A 15,730-nucleotide genomic window follows, 5' to 3' on the forward strand; every position below is an offset into this window, starting at 1 on the left:
AACAACATCTATAAGTAGCAAATAATCATGGATTGGAGTATGGACAAGTAGATTTAAACAGCATTTGTTTTAAAAATGTAAGTTACATATTGGAAGCTAATTGATACAGACCATCTTCACAAAAAACATTAGCAGTCTATCTTGAAAATCAGCTGAGAAAATCAAATTTCCCCATAGAGTTATGGACAGAGAGAAAAAGTGAAATATAGAGAAGCTGCACAAATAATAAGATTACTGCTACTATGCAGTTGAACAACTGTGGGAAATTTTATTGAAAGGGGTAGTTTCACGAAAGGCATTTGAACTTAATTTAGTGAACCGCATATTTTTTCATGGTTAATTGGTTAAACTACATTTATATTGCATATATTTGAAAGAATTTCAATTTTCTACCACATAGTTTTTAAAATATCAAGACTTCAATTTGAAAATCGTCTCTTTAAATTGCATATCACAAAAGACGATTTTCAAGTCTTGATATTTTTAAAACTACATGGTAGAAAATTGAAATTCTTTTAAATATATGCCATATAAATATAGTTAATTCCATTAACTAGCAAAAAATATGCGATTCACTAAATTAAGTTTAAATGCATTTTGTGAAACTACCCCTTTCATTGGTAGGTTCATTTAGTTGAGTGTCCAAACGTTCTTAGTAGGGTTGGGCCAGATACCGGATTCCAGATATTCGGCTGTTTCTAACGTTCTATATACGGCAAATTACCGGATAACCGGATATTAGGCACTATAAATTAGCCGGATATCCGGTATCAGGATAGTTTGAATATCTGGCCAAACCGGATATCCGGCCCAACCCTAGTTCTTATATCCCTGAAATTGATTACTGTCTCATTAGAGTTCTATATACAGAAGGAGTAATTTTGTGTTTCATCGTTGGCGATGTACATCAATTTATCGGCTTTTGTCTTTTCCCTTTAGATTCCTGCATTTTACCAAGACAGAATATATCATAATTCAAATAATTTAACAAAACCTTAAACAACCAATAAGTATTTTTATCATTTTAAAGCATAAACAACAAACCGACTGACAAAATAAATTATAAACTGGATGCTCAATGGTATAGGGAATCTTCACTAAAAATTTCAGCTGTCTATCTTCAATAGCGACCGAGAATCACATTGTCCCTATAGCGCCAGAGAAAGACAGACAGACTTACAAAATAATTTAAAGAGTAAATGCACATATATAATAGGAATATTCACTAAAAGTTTCAGCTGTCTATCTTCAATTTTAGCCGAGATACAAATTGCCCCCATAGCGTCACGAACGGACAGACAGACTTAAAACTAATGTATAGAGTATATGCACATATACAATAGGAATCCTTACTAAAATTTCAGCTGTCTATCTTCAATTTTAGCCGAGATACAAATTTCCCCCATAGCGTTACGGGCGGACAAAATAACATATAAAGTAGATTAGGGAAAAAGGGAATGTGATTCTGACAAACAATTCTAAGTGAAAATTTCCCTACAAACCCCTTCTCTTTTTTCTCCCCTTCTTACCCACTCCTCTTCAGTTACATAAAAAACAAGTTATACACCAACTTTTCCCCAACAAAATATTATATTTTGCGGCAATTTCATTTTGGAATTGATTGGCTGAATAGCAGCCCCTGAGAGTAGATAAACATATATAATCCATAGCGTTACGGACGTACTGATAGAGTTAATTATAGAGTAGCTGCACTATTATTATCAAACTAGAGTTAATTATAGAGTAACTGCACTATTATTATCAAACTGTTTTAATATGTGTACTAGGTTGTTGTCACTATACAAATTCTAGCTTAACTACCATTCAAAAATAATGAAAGTTAGATCAGGGAGGGAGGGGACATTGGACTGTTTATTAAAATAATCCTCAAAGTTTTATAATAACTTTTAATTATTTGTTGGCTCAACAACTTTTAGGACTTTTATTGAATTTTAATTAGTTGGCTTATTATAAGTTGAGTGTCCAAATGTTTCAACCACTAATTGTAATCAACAGAAGGGTTAATTTGGTGTTTTATTATTGGGGTTGTACATCAATTTATGTGCCATTGTCTTATCCCTATAGATCCATGAAGTTGTATGGTGACTAATTACCTAAAGCAAGCTTTCCTTTACATACCATTGGATATATTATTACTTGGATCTTATATCAGATTTTCATGTTCTAGAATAATGGATATATTATTATTTGGATCTTACACCAGATTTTCATATTCTCTAATAATGGATATATTATTACTTGGATGTTACACCAGATTTTCATGTTCTCTAATAATGGATATATTATTACTTGGATGTTACACCAGATTTTCGTGTTCTCTAATAATGGATATATTATTACTTGGATCTTACACCAGATTTTCATGTTCTAGAATAATGGATATATTATTACTTGGATCTTTCACCAGATTTTCATATTCTCTAATAATGGATATATTATTACTTGGATCTTACACCAGATTTTCATGTTCTCTAATAATGGATATATTATTACTTGGATGTTACACCAGATTTTCGTGTTCTCTAATAATGGATATATTATTACTTGGATCTTACACCAGATTTTCATGTTCTAGAATAATGGATATATTATTACTTGGATCTTTCACCAGATTTTCATATTCTCTAATAATGGATATATTATTACTTGGATCTTACACCAGATTTTCATGTTCTCTAATAATGGATATATTATTACTTGGATCTTACACCAGATTTTCATGTTCTAGAATAATGGATATATTATTACTTGGATCTTTCACCAGATTTTCATGTTCTAGAATAATGGATATATTATTACTTGGATCTTACACCAGATTTTCATGTTCTAGAATAATGGATATATTATTACTTGGATGTTACACCAGATTTTCATGTTCTCTAATAATGGATATATTATTACTTGGATCTTACACCAGATTTTCATGTTCTCTAATAATGGATATATTATTACTTGGATCTTACACTAGATTTTCATATTCTCTAATAATGGATATATTATTACTTGGATCTTACACCAGATTTTCATGTTCTCTAATAATGGATATATTATTACTTGGATCTTACACCAGATTTTCATGTTCTCTAATAATGGATATATTATTACTTGGATCTTACACCAGATTTTCATATTCTCTAATAATGGATATATTATTACTTGGATCTTTCACCAGATTTTCATGTTCTCTAATAATGGATATATTATTACTTGGATCTTACACCAGATTTTCATGTTCTAGAATAATGGATGTATTATTACTTTAGATGTTCTATAGATGTTCTATGATAAAGTGAACTCTGTAGCGGGCTAAAATAACGATCTCCCCATCCCCTACCCTCCTACTGGATACACCCCTGTCCTAAAAAGCGCGGGTATATTGCAACTAAAATTGACAACATTTTTTTCCCTGTCATAATATCCACGTATATTCTACATCGATTTATACCAAAAACAAGGATGACAACATCTATAAGTAGCGAAGCTTAAAAAAATCATGAAATTGTCAAACATACTACAGATGTCTTAACAAAGAAAGAAATAGAGATAATATGAAAAATCTTAATGAAAATCACGAAACCTTTCAAAAATAGAATTATAACTTTTGAAACCTGACCGACAGCCAAACGGATAAACAATGTATAGACTAGATGTGCATATTCCTTTGAAAATTACAGCTCTCTATTTTCAATTAATAGCAGCCAAGAAAATCCCCACAGCGTTACGGACTGACTGACGGACAAAGTGAGTTATAGAGTAACTTAGCTACGAGGCTATTTCTTTTTAAAAGATAAGGTTGACAACTTCCACAAAAGCGTTACTCAACAAATCAGAAAGTTAGACAAACGTACAAAAAACAAATATATTAATACCTAGCCCCAGAGGTAATCTTAAAAAAATTTCTGGTGCTGCCAATTTTGTGTAAATTAACTGCCCAATTTTTTTTGTGGGGGGGAAATTTTCATTTTTTGGTGAGTTGGGGTGTCCCACCCCCCAAGAAAATAGCTTAAAACCACCACAGGACCAGTAGGTATATTCCCTGAAGAGTAGAATCAGATCGGTTCAGTGGTTACCGAGATCTTAAGGGACGGACGGACGGACAGACAGACATCAAGCTACTTTGTATCATAGATAGATAACATTTTTGGACATACAATTTAAGAATTGGTTATAGAAATGGTTTTCTTAATATAAAAGTAATAGAATGTCTCCGTACGTGTGTGTCTGTGTGTACACTAACCGCTGCACTGAACCAATATGATTCTCCTTTAGCTTCTCATTTAGGTCCGGGGAAGGTTTATAATTATTTTTGGGGAGGGGGGGAAACCACCACCCTTACAAAATAAATCGCCCTAAAACAGGCTTTCTAATAATAGTTGTTTTGTTTTCTACTGGCTATGATATAGTTTTATGCTATTTTTAAAGATAGGTAAGCACACTCCATTCAAAATATTGATCACTTAGCCACGCACCCCATCCCCCGTCCAAAAAAATATGGTAGAAGTAGCGAAGCACAAAAATCATGAATGGGAATATTTAAAGACTGTTTGCAAAAATCAAGAATATAAATTTATTGGAGAAAAAAGTCACGAAACCTTTCTCAAATATTTTTATTTTATAACTGAAAAACTGACGGACAAAGTAAATTACATACTAGATGCTTATTGGTATAGGGAATCTTCATAAAAAAATTCAGCCGTCTATGTTGAATAGCAGCTGAGAAAATCACATTTTCCACATAGCATTACAGACTTACAGACAGAATATAGAGTAGATTCGCTTCTAGAAAAATTGTGAATTATTAATTTTTGCTTTCTAACTAAATACTTTTGTAGCGAAGCTAACAAATAATTCTAATGTCCGTCTGTCCATCCATATTTCTCAAACATTTAGAGATATATTTTCGGCTATTATTAAAGATTTCCTTTTACCCAATAATGCTATTAGGAGAACTTTTTTATTGGAAAAATATCATTTACTCAACTACTATTTAAGATAGATGGATTCCATGATGTTTCAAATATTCAGGGATGTAAAGGGATAAGACAATGGCAGATGAATTGATGTTTATCCCCAGTGATGATAGACAAAATTAGCCCTTCAGTAGATTAAAAATAGTGGTTGAAATGTTTAAACACTCAACTTAATTAATCAACCATTCAAAATTCACAAAAGTCCCCAAAGTTGTTAAGCAAGGCAATAAGAACGTTAATATATTATAAACCTTTGGGGACTATAATAACGTCAAAATTACTGCTGTCTGACTTATGTATAAATAAATATGTTTATGTTTATAATTATCTATAATGACTAAAAGACATCAACTTTATTTTTCCAGTCCCCAAAGTTTTATTTTATCGTTTTTTAATTCGTCTTCTTAACAGCTTTGTGGACTTTTTATCCATTTTGATTGGTTGGTTCATTAAGATAAGTGTCCAAACGTTTTAAATACTAATTGTAATCTACAATAGGCGTAATTTTGTGTATCGCCATCGGGGATTTTTTACATCAATTTATCGGCCATTATCTTATTCCTTTAGATCTATGAAGTTGCTTGCTTCGCTATTAGTTACTACTAGTTACTTGGTTACTAGTTAAAGTAGCTTCAGGACAAAGTAGCTTCAGGACAAAGTAGCCTCCTGAGGAAAGTAGCCTCCACTGTTAATAAAGGTCATGGCCGCAGCGCTCGCCCCCTAGCCCATAACCTAACCTAACCTAACCAAAAAAATTGTAAAAACAATATTTAAAATTGTAAAAATCTCTCAACCACTTTTTGTAAAATCCACGAAATTCTAAACCATCTATGTAATATTAGTGGATATTTTTCTTAAATAAATGTTCTGAGGCTAACATAGGTTAAGTTAGGTTGTAGGCTATGGGGCCGAGCGCCCGCGGCTAGGCAGGCCAGGGGGACGAGCGCTGCGGCCATATTGGAGACTATTTTTCTTAGGAAGCTACTTTTCTTAAGTAAATGTCCTGAAGCTACTTTGTCCTGAAGCTACTTTGTCCGAAGCTACTTTGTCCTGAAGCTACTTTGTCCGAAGCTAGTTTGTCCAAGATCCGTTAATAATAACCAAATGGTTGCTATAACTGTAAACAAACAAGGATGACAACATCCATTAAAGCGAAGCTTTGAAACGGTAGGACAAACGGACATTAACACTTGAATAGTGTCAGAACTGAATAATCAAAATACAAATTAATATAAGTTGAAGATTGTAAGTAATTTTGTTGAAAAACTGCTTAAATACAGGATATTGTTTAAGGACATGCTTACATTTTTAGGACTTGATTATAGAGATGCTTCGCTTATAATGTTGTATTTTGTTGTTATAGGAATCAGAATTTCAAAAATCAGAACAATCGGATGATAAGTTCACGTAAAAATTTTAAAAAGTAAAAAATCAACATGTTTAAAATGGACGTACGGACATTCTTGTAATAATTATAGAGTTGATACACTTTCTTAATCGTACCTAACTACTACAGAAATCACCATGCAAAGTTTAAAATTGATAGGACAATTCTAATATGCCTAAATGAACGAAAAAAGCTATTCGTGTGTGACGGACGTACGGCCGGACGGACGTACGTACGGACCGACCCTAATTATAGAAAAGCTTTGCCTTTAAAAAATTATCTATATATACAGACATTGAATTTCAGATTGATTCCACATAGACCTCTGTGGATGTAGACTGTTGGAAAGAGTCGGCTCTGTACACCTTCTAAATAGATTAACAATAGATTATTACATTTTAGATAACTAGCGGCTTCGTCCCTAGCCTCTAGGGGCTTTGCCCCAAGAGGTATAATTACATCTTTTATTACCTGGAGATCCCCCACTCCACCACTATCTTAAATAATTGTTTTAAAAATGGCGGGGGGATTTTTTGTTTTTGGGAGGTTGGGGGTTTCCCACCCCCAAATAAATAGCCTCAAACCACCACAGGACCAGTAGTAGGTATATTCCCTGAAGAGTAGAATCCAATCCACACCCCACCCGAAGGCGTGTTAGGTTAGAAAAAATCCCCCGCAGAAACGGTTTACACAGGATGTACTGGGACCTTATAATGAGTTCAGAACATGCTTTCCCTAAATTGAGTTAGTACCTTCCAATAGTAGAAAATTTTAAAATTACTTTTGGTGATCAAATTTTACTTTTATTTTTAGACCACCTTCACCTAACCTGCTTTATTGTCTTTCATGTTAATCATGCAAATTCGTTCACATTACAGTTGAAATGACAGATATTGGAGCTTTCTAAAAAGGTCTCTAACATTTTTCTAGCTCTAATACTTTTTGAGATATCTTATTTCAAAGTATTGTTGTAAAATCATCTTTTACACAGCAAAAAGTTGAAATAAAAAATTAGTTATTTTAGAGAAAATTACAAGTATCTTTATGTAAATCTTTCTAATTTTGCTCCAAATTGACCAAATTGGACAGTCAAGGTGCCTAAAACTATCTACATTCAATGGACAATCCAAATCCACACCTTTTGAGACTTTATAAGTCAACAGGAGAAGGCTAAAATGTAATATCAAAGAAACAAATGTAATTTAATTTTTATTATAAATCACTTTTTAGGCATTTTTTAATAATGTAAAATGTGTTTTAAGGTACAAGAAACTCATAATTGATTATGATTTATTATTTTTAAAAATCTCAGTATTAGTTTAGAGTACCTAATAGTGTATATTAACAAAAAAATGTGGCTTAAGAATAAATTGTTTCTTTTATTATATATGAGATTATCCATGAAAGTCTTTAAAATACTATGATTTCTTATTTAAGGTGGCAAAAACTAATTTTGTTTCATAAGGTTATAAAAAATTTAAAAGGCCAATCAACTATTCTTAGAAAAAATTACTAGAATTAGTAGATTACATTTGTAAACTGCTTGGGAATGCTTAAAATTCTAACAAATTTTTTGTTTATTTTCAATGATTATGTCTATTTTTCTTAAGATATGTTTCTATTGGTTCAAAATATCATATGATTGTGTTTTATTGGCTTTCTCATTACAAAGTCACAACTTTTTACACCATAACTTATCTTAAAATCCTTGCTAAAGTCGATTAAATTTCAATTTATTTAAATAAACAGCAAATATTTTTTCCTTTAGCATTTTTAAAATTCACTTCATCATGCTCCTGTTGACTTATAAAGTCTTAAAAAGTGTGGATTTGGATTTTCCATTGAATGTAGATAGTTTTAGGCACCTTAACTGTCCAATTTGGTCAATTTGGAGCAATATTAGAAAGATTTAGATGAAGATACTTGTAATTTTCTCTAAAATAACTAATTTTTTATTTCAACTTTTTGCTGTGTAAAAGATGTTTTTACAACAATACTTTGAAATAAGATATCTCAAAAAGTATTAGAACTAGAAAAATGTTAGAGACCTTTTTAGAAAGCTCCAATATCTGTCATTTCAACTGTAATGTGAGAGAATTTGCATGATAAACATGAAAGGCAAAATAAGACAATAAAGCAGGTTAGGTGAAGGTGGTCTAAAAATAAAAGTAAAATTTGATCACCAAAAGTAATTTTAAAATTTTCTACTATTGGAAGGTACTAACTCAATTTAGGGAAAGCATGTTCTGAACTCACTATAAGGTCCCAGTACATCCTGTGTAAACCGTTTCTGCGGGGGGTTTTTTCTAACCTAACACGCATTCGGGTGGGGTGTGAATCGGTTCAGTGGTTACCAAGATCTTAAGGGACAGACGGACAGACATCATTCTACTTTGTATAATAGATTAATCGGATTTAAAGATAAAATAATGATATAAAATAGTAATGATATTTTTTGTCTGAAAATATAGATCTCTGAAAGGCCCAACTGTATTAGACTTTACATATAATGTTTGGAAATGTCTTGGTGTGTTTTTAGGCCGTTTTCGGGATTCCTTCATTTAACAAAGCAATTAATCTATAATACAAAGTAGAACGATGTCTGTCTGTCTGTCTGTTTGTTTGTCTGTTTGTATATTTGTTTGTTTGTAGCGAAGGATCTCGCCAACCACTGAACCGATCGGGTTCTCCAGGGTAGCTCATCATAGTTCCCGGGAAGGTTTTTAACTATGTTTTTGGGGAGTGGGCCACCTCCAACCTCAAAAAAATGTAAAATACCCCCCCTCCCTCCCCCCAAAAAATACGAAAAATTGGTTTGATCAAACCTGTTGAGGTAAAGACCTAAGAGGCTAGAGGCAAAGCAACTAATATAAAGATATAGAAATAATCATTATGAAAGTTTGATTAGGCCATACAAAAGGCTGCAACCTATTTTTCTGTGTTTACATATTTTAAAAAATTTTTCAATGGAACTACTCCTTGAGGTAAAAATCTTGATTTATCTAATAGAACAACAAAACAAGGATGACAACATCCATAAAAGCAAAGCTCTGAAACGGTAGGACAAACAGACATTAACACTTGTATAATGTCAGAACTGAATAATCAGAATGCTAATGTATAAGAGTCAAAGCAAAATTGTAAGTAAATTTGTTGAAAAACTGCTTGATACAGGATAATGATTATGGACATACTTACATTTTTAGGACTTGATTATAGAGTTGCTTCGCTCATAATATTGTACTTTGTTGTCCAAGGAATCAGTATACCAAAAATCAGACCAATCGGATAATTAGGTCACATACAATTTTATTGTTAAAATTGTAAAAAAATCAACATATTTTAAATGGACGTACGGACATTCTGGTAATGATTATAGAGTTGCTAACTCGTATCTAACTTCTATAGGAATCACCATGCAAAGTTTGAAATCGATAGGATAATTCTAAAATGCCTAAATTAACGACGAAAACAGCTATCCGTTACGTACGGACGGACCGACCCTAATTATAGAAAAGCTCGCTTTAAAAAATTACGTCATACAATTAAAAGACAAATGATAGGCCAGTATACATTGTAATTGACCAATGGAAAAATTCATATTGGCCTCTCATTCGTCATTTTTATTGTTTGACGTCATTTTTTTTGCCTCATATCAATTTCAAACTTATCGATATTTAGAAATTTCCGTTTAATGCCATCCATACTTATGTGTCAGAATATTTATTTCTCGCATTGTATTATAAACAGCTTTCAACGGATACTACATGTACAATTATAAGATTAAATCTAGTTTTTTTTAGCCCAAAGATGCCAAAGGCACGGACAAAAAAGACTGATTTTAATCTTATGCTTGTACATTTTCGTAGAAACCGGTTCTTATCCACCGGGTTTTAATCAGTTTCGAATATTTATTAATTAATGTAAAAAGGCTATCCTATAATATAAAGTACTAAGCTTTTTTTTTGTAGCGAAGGATCTCGCTAACCACTGAACCGATATGGTTCTCCTTTAGATGGAAGCTTTGTATAGGCCCCTAGATGGTTTTAGTATATTTTATTTTTATAATTAAGTCAATGTATGGTTTTTAAGCTATTTTCTGACCTTATTTATCCCTTCGAATATAGAGACCCTAGATGCTAGGGGCGCACCCGCTAGTTGTGAATAAAATAGTTAGAAGCCAAGGTGTGTTTAAATATAAAGTAGAATGCTGTCTGTTTGTCTGTCTGTCTGTCTGTATGAAGCCCAAGATCTTGCAATCTACTGGACGGATTGCCATTTTTGATAGCAAAGCTACTCTATAATTCACAATGTCTGTCCGTCCGTCAGTCTGTCCGTAATGAGATTTTCTCAGCCGCTATTAAAGTTAGGCCACTGTAAATAAATTATTCCATCGACAAACTATGTTTTTAGCATTACAAGTAATGTATAACAGAATTACAAACAGATAGTGTGAGGGATCCTAACATTTATAGAACACTCTTTGTGTATTAAACAGTATGATTTTATTCAATTACCAGAATGGCTTCAAAACCGATTAATATCCACTGGATTAGAACCGGTTGTCAGCCATTCTGAATAACATAGTATTACCGACAATTTTCCACGAACATTACAATAAAAATCATAAGATTAATATCAGTTTTGTTAGCACAGTCCCACGGTCCCTAGGGGCTAGCAAAACTAGTTTTAATCCAATTTTTTTTTCTCATTTTAACATTCGCGGAAAGCTGTCTATAATACGATGCGATAATTAACTATTAAGTTTCTTATCTTTTAGACTAAACAAATTGAATAAAGCTGTTTCTAAGATAAGTGTGTGACATCACAGTGGATACATTAACAGTACTAGTTCTTATCTTATTGTGATGCTATAGTGATAAACTTAGGAGGAACCACTTCTCAGACTTTCAGGGATCTTTAGGGATAAGACAATGGAAGATAAATTGATATACACACCCTATGCGGATAAACAAAATTATCCCATCTGCAAATAAAAATTATTTGTTGACACATTTGTTCACTAGAAGGTTTTAACCAATTAAAATGAAACAAGGATGACAACATCCATAAAAGCAAAGCTCTGGAACGGTATGACAGACGAACATTACCTTTTGTAGAGTGTCAGAACTGAATATACAAAATATAAATACATATGTTTTGACAAAATTGCGAAACTTATAAAATACCGAATTCTGTTTAAGGACATACTGACATTTTTAGGACTTTATTTTAGATATGATTCTTTTGCATTCTGGTAATGAGTATAGAGTTGCTACGTATTCTAAATCGTACCTAAACGCTACAGAAATCATCATGCTGTTTGAATTTGATAGGACAATTTTAACATGCCTACATTAACGAAAAAGCTATCAGTTTATATATTTCAAAACCTTCAAAAATTTTATCTTTTTTGATGTTTTTAAATATTTCTTTGGCATTAGCCTTTAAGAAGAAAAGAAATTTAAAAAGAAGGAAAATAATTGAAAACATAAAAAAATAAAAAAAAGTAAAAAAAATATAAAACTAAAATATATAAAAACATGAAAAAACATTAAGATTAGAAAAAAATATGAATTTTTTTTTTGGGGGGGGGGGAATTTTCATTTTTGGTGGGGTTCGGGGTGTCCTACCCCCCAAGAAAATAGCTTAAAACCACCACAGGACCAATAGGTATATACCCTGAAGAGTAGAATCCAATCGGTTCAGTGGTTACCGAGATCTTAAGGGACAGACGGACGGACAGACATCATTCTACTTTGTATTATAGATAACAACATACATAACAAGAACAGAAATTAAAGATTATTTATCTAAATATAAAGATTTTTTTTACAATGGGCGCACAAACTTGGTTTTAGAGATGTTGCTTATTGGTGGTATGTTCCTTGGTTTCAATTGTTGAGAAGCTTCGCTTCTAAACCCAACTTCAAAAGTTTACTGGTACAACCCCAGACCGATAAGGTTCTCCTTCACAGTGAAGCTCCACTTAGATCCCTGTGATTATTATAGGAAAAATGAACATTAGAAGCGCAGAAATAACAATATAATGTTATTTCCGCGGATAGCTGTTTATCATACGATAAAATTAAAACCCCCATCACCTCGAGTGCTTCAAGAGGCCTCTAGGGGCTTTTGTAATAATCTTTTTTTGAAATATATTTTTTTTAAAGTGTAGCAACTTTTTAGCTAGAATATATCTGTCTGTCGGTCAGTCTGTCAATGGTTTGGCTGTCTGTCGGTCTTTTTGTCTGTCTATTTGTAAGTCTTTTTTTTTGTCAAACTGTTTGTCTGTCTGTTTGTCTGTCAGTTTGTCTGTCTGTTTGTCTGTCTGTTTGTCTGTCTGTTTGTCTGTCTGTCTGTCTGTTTGTATGTCTGTTTGTCTGTCTGTTTGTCTGTCTGTTTGTCTGTCTGTTTGTCTGTCTGTTTGTCTGTCTGTCTGTCTGTCTGTCTGTTTGTCTGTCTGTTTGTCTGTCTGTCTGTCTGTTTGTATGTCTGTTTGTCTGTCTGTTTGTCGGTCAGTCTGTCAATGGTCTGGCTGTCTGTCTGTTTGTCTGTCTGTTTGTCTGTTTGTCTGTCTATTTGTATGTCTTTTATTTGTCAATTTGTTTTTATGTCTGATTGTTTGTATGTCTATTCGTCTGTCTGTCTGTCCGTCTGACTGTGTATCTGTCTATAGAGTTTGTCTGTCTTTCCATCCAAATCTCATGAAAAAGCCGGAGAACTAACCATATAACCATATTTTCTATTTTAATAAAATCTAAAAAATCACGAAACCTTTCATTTTATTTTTCTTAATATTTCATTAAAATTTGAAAAGAATAAGTGATAATAATAACAATTTAACTAATTAAGAATAAGAGTGTCTAATGTTACAGGTGTGATCCTGCAGGCACTCATCCTCCAAATCTTGATCCTCCAGGAAACTTTGAACAACTCTTGAGACTATAAATTTTAAACTTTAAGGAAGCCTGCAAGAAATACATCGCCCCAACTGTCACAACTTAAGAAGACCCAAAACCCAAAATTTCAAAATTTTTATCCCACCTCATGATTGGAATTTAGAAATTAAATTACGTTGCCTAGAAGCAAAATTAAAAGTTTATTTTCAGGAGAAAATTAGGTTGCCTGTGATTGAATTTATTTTTATAATAAAAACTAGGGATCTAAAGGGATAGGACAATGGCTGACAAATTAATGAATATCCTCAATGATGATATTAACAATTACCTAATCTGTAGATTAACCTTAGTGGTTGAAAGGGTTGAACACTCAACTTAAGGAATCAATAAAAAGTCAACAAAGTTGTTAATCCAACGAATAAGAAAACTTTATTATAAAACTTTAGGGACCAGTGTAATAAACATTGTCCCCAATCTCTGAACAAATACAACCATTTTCATAGTCAAAATGTTGAGTCTAATTGTGGCAGTATTTTAGCAGTTAGAGCGGTGTTTTTATTGCAGGCTTCCTTTAACTCTTAACAATCGGGCCCCTCTTGCCGTACCTTAATTGGTCGGGGGGGGGATTGAACGCCCCCACCCCTATTATCTCAGTAACCATTAAGCTGTAATTTTTTTATTTTTTTGTAATTTATTTATTTAAGCTAGAAGAAAATATTTATCTTTATTTGAATTATATATTAGAAATATCAAAATATAAATTTCAGCGGCTGCAGCTGTACATGCAAGAAAAGCTTAAGTTTAAAATTTGACGTCACTAAGTCAAAAATTGTGGCCACAGGAGCCTTTTAAAGATTTCTGGAGACCTGTAGGATCAGGACCTGCAGGATCATACCTGGAACCTGAAATTGACTTGAAAACCTGAATTTCATATGAGGATGTACTAATGTACTTTAGTAAGATAAAATGCTTTGTTTAAGTCAAAATAATATAATTAATGTTTGAGGTTTGTATTTTTTTCTTTTTACATTTCAAAAAGGCATCAGTTTTCATCAAAACTATTCTTATATACTTGTTAAATGTTCTTTTTAGATCAGATAATTTTTCAGTAAGAGGGGGGAGGTAATTATCCCCTTGAACAAAATTTTACTCATGGGATACAAATTTTAGGGAGGAAGCCGGGGTAAAAAATTTACAGAATAATGCAAAAGAAATGAGTGCCCAAAAGTAGCTTAAAACCATGACAAGACCTAAAATATACAAGGATATCAACATCCATTAAAACAAAGACTGGAAGTGGTAGGGCAAGCGAAAATTAAAACTTGTAGAGTGTCAAAACTGAATGAGCAGAATATTAATGCATAAGTCTAATCAAAATTAAGTATAAAAGCTAAGTATAAAAAAGACCTCAAACAAGAGATTTAATCCTACAAATGACCTAATCTGATAAAATTCAAGTTAAGTTAGGTTAGGTTAAGACTATTGGATATAAATTTGAGCATATCTTATAATCATATTTAAAAAGGATTTAAAAGGTTAAGCTAAAATTCCGTATAGGTGTGAATTAGAAGGCTTAAAAACAGTAGTAGAACGATGATATTTACTAAATATGTGCAATCCCTATTGAAAAGAAGTATAGACAAAAAATTATTACAAATAAAATAAATTTTGTTGTTTTACTACTGTTTTTAACCTAAAACTCACAATATTTAGCACAACCTACCTCCCCCTTTATATCCAATAATCTTAACCAAACCATAACTCTTGTCATTTTGGGGCTTTTATAAAATTAGGTCCCATGTCATTTATGACTTTTGTAATAAGGCCTCAGGGGGATTTTCTCGGCTCCTGTTACAGATAGAGACGTAAAATTTCTACATCCGATTTTATCTCCACCCTCCCAATAAAAAATTACTCCCCCCCCCCCTATCTTATACTTTTGCGTTGTAATGAGTTATGCCTGTTATTGGGGCCATGGTATTCCCCCACGTTTAGTTTTTTGTTTGTTATATAATGTGTAATTTACACTTCAATCTCATGGAAGACAAGAAAAGGTTGCGTGATTTTTGGGCAAGAGGTTCTTGTGACTGTTATATCACCAAAGCATGACACTGTATTGGCAATGACTTTCCAAATAACCTAGGATCCAAGCATGACTCCCAAAAGCCACTAGCGCCATGCCAAGGACCACGTGATTTAGGGTGAAGTCTTGCCCTCCCCCCATACTGCCTGTAAGAGCAGCAGTAGGAACTAATTTTTCATTCTTTAGTATTGATGCAGTCAAACCTGACACCTCCCAACAGATAAGCGAATATAAAACCATTTAGATATATCTCTTGTATTTTTTTATTTCTAATTTATGTTAAGGTTATGTGCATAGATTTTTAAAGCGGGGAGGGAGAGAGAGGTGTTATCCCCTCTCCCTTCAAACTTTTAAAACCTATAATTTT

This window comes from Acartia tonsa, chromosome 15 (assembly GCF_053477335.1).
Source record: "Acartia tonsa isolate MP-2025a chromosome 15, ASM5347733v1, whole genome shotgun sequence".
NCBI classification, from domain to species: domain Eukaryota; kingdom Metazoa; phylum Arthropoda; class Copepoda; order Calanoida; family Acartiidae; genus Acartia; species Acartia tonsa.